This window comes from Oratosquilla oratoria, chromosome 24, assembly GCF_046742065.1.
Source record: "Oratosquilla oratoria isolate Oo_2021 chromosome 24, ASM4674206v1, whole genome shotgun sequence".
Taxonomy (NCBI): Eukaryota; Metazoa; Arthropoda; class Malacostraca; order Stomatopoda; family Squillidae; genus Oratosquilla; species Oratosquilla oratoria.
The window spans coordinates 14,926,504-14,929,003 of record NC_134800.1 but is presented as its reverse complement, the minus strand read 5'-3'; the positions used below and the strand labels follow the sequence as shown (position 1 = coordinate 14,929,003).

Below are 2,500 nucleotides of genomic sequence, written 5' to 3'. Positions count from 1 at the left end.
TATTATCAATTTTTTTCAAAATATTTCATTTCTCTTCCACTGTTGTTTCTTCTTTGTATATTTTTTCCCAGTTTTCTTCTTGAAAGAATTCTCTTATTTTATATAAAAAAAGTCATACATCATTCTTCCTTTTCTATATTGTTCATTTCTTTTTATGTATTTTTCCTCATTTAGTTCCAGTTCAATCAATATGAGGTCACTTTTACTTATTGGTGTCTTATATTCAATCTTTTCCACTATTTTAGGTTCAGATGTGATTATTATGTCTAGTCTCAATGGTTCTTCTTCATTTCTATACCTAGTGTTCACTTGTATCCATTGTGTCATTGTATGATCAATAATCATCTCGAGTAAAACATTTCCCCATGAGTTGTCTCCACCCTTCACTGTCATCTCTTACCAGCAGGCTTCTTTGCAATTAAAGTCGCCCATTATAACTATCCTTCCTCCACCTTCCATTATCTTATTTAATGTTATCCTTGTGTCTTCTAACATACTTTTATGTTCACTCTCTTCCCACGAGGCTGTTTTTGGAGGCACATGATTTATTACAAACCTTCTGCTCTTCTTATCTCTGTCTTCCACTTCGATCATAATCATCTCTACTATATTCTTTCCATATGTGACACACCTCACGTTTATATCCTTCTTAGTCAGGAACATAACTCCACCCCCTTGTTTTGTCTCTCTATTTCTAATCCAATAATTATATGCACCATATCCTACACTGTTGGGTGGTAGTGGACCTTTTGATTTTGTATCTAGAAATCCCATTATGTCTGGTTCTTTTTCCTTCAGATAATCATTCAGTTCATTCAGACCTGTTATTAATCCATCAATATCCATCTTCCATTGTATTTTCTGTTTCCCTTTTGTTTTTCTCTGGTATAGCCCATTTCCTCATTTTCATATTCACTACTCTTCATTAGAATTCCTCTTTTTCTGACTCTGTTCTGTTCTCGATTTTTTTCCTTAGCTTCTTGTCTTTTCATTTTTTCCTCCTCTCTTTCCTCTTTATTCATTTCTCTTTTTATCCATCCCTTTTTATATTGTTTACTTGCTGCTAGTTTCCCTGTTTATGCTAAGATATTCTCTGCTGTCGTTAGTGACCTGAATTTAATCTTAATTGGTCTGCTCCTATCTGTACTATATATCCGAGTCTATACATTTCTTTAATTTGTTTCAGTATTTCAGGTTCATCTTCCTAAACTAATTCTAGGAAACTGCTTACTTTTCCTTTTTCCTCTTTGATTCTTGTGGTTCTAATTAGATTATACTTCTTGGTATCCCCCCCCCATTAAATCCCTTGAAATTATTATCTTCACCTTCCATTGTGCTGCTCTTATCTATATTTCTAATCTTTACATTTTTGTTAATCCCTTCTTCTCCAAAATCCTCAGTCCTTCGCTTGTTTACAAGACGCCTGGCCTTCTGGACCAAGTGCTCCCCTTCCTCATTTCCTTCCATTTCCCTCGGTAATCCCTCCCCTTCTCCTTTTCCTCACCTTTCCACTACACCACGAGCTTTCCACTTTCCCTGTAAATACAATAATGTACTTCCTTGACGTTGAGATCCACAAAAATTTCACTTATTCTTCGGAACTCCAATCTTCGCCGTACATCCGACGAATGTGTGTGTGTGTGTGTGTGTGTGTGTGTGTGTGTGTGTGTGTGTGTGTGTGTGTGTGTGTGTGTGTGTGTGTGTGTGTGTGTGTGTGTGTGTGTGTGTGTGTGTGTGTGTGTGTATGTGTGTGTGTGTGTGTGTGTGTGTGTGTGTGTGTGTGTGTGTGTGTGTGTGTGTGTGTGTGTGTGTGTGTGTGTGTGTGTGTGTGTGTGTGTGTGTGTGTGTGTGCGTGCGTGTGTGTGTGTGTGTGTGTGTGTGCGTGCGTGTGTGTGTGTGTGTGTGTGTGTGTGTGTGTGTGTGTGTGTGTGTGTGTGTGTGTGTGTGTGTGTGTGTGTGTGTGTGTGTGTGTGAAAATATGTGTTTGGTCCATGTCTGATATAAGTGTTTATATTGAATTAGTTGACGTATTAATTAACTAATTATCTCTTATTTATTTATCTATTTATTCATACATTTACCAGTGTATTTATCTACTTGTTTATATGTGTGCTTATTTATCTATTCATTTATTTATATGATATTGATATATCTAGTTGTTTGAACATCATTAGTTAAGATAAGTATTTATTTACTTATTACTTTGTTTACTTATATATTGACATACTAGTTTATTCATTCGCTTACTAATAAACATGGAACATAAGAGACGACGATAGGAGTTTGAATGCATTTGAGATTAAATGCCTGAGAAGTTTGATAAGGGTTACAAGGCTAGATAGAGTGAGAAATTAGGAGGTAAGGAGGAGAACTTAGGTGGAAAGGGAGCTGAGAGATAGGGTTGATGAAAGGGTATTGGGGTGTTTTGGACATATGGAAAGAATGAGTGACGAAAGACTAGTAAAAGAGAAGTGGAAGGCATAGGTGGAAGAAGTGAACA

General features: G+C 36.4%; 1 protein-coding gene across 3 annotated transcripts in view; it reads left to right on the top strand.

Annotated features, from left to right (window-relative positions):
• LOC143038456 (uncharacterized) overlaps nt 1–2,500 on the top strand; it is a 25,729-nt gene that overhangs the window by 2,616 nt on the left and 20,613 nt on the right. The window lies entirely within an intron of this gene.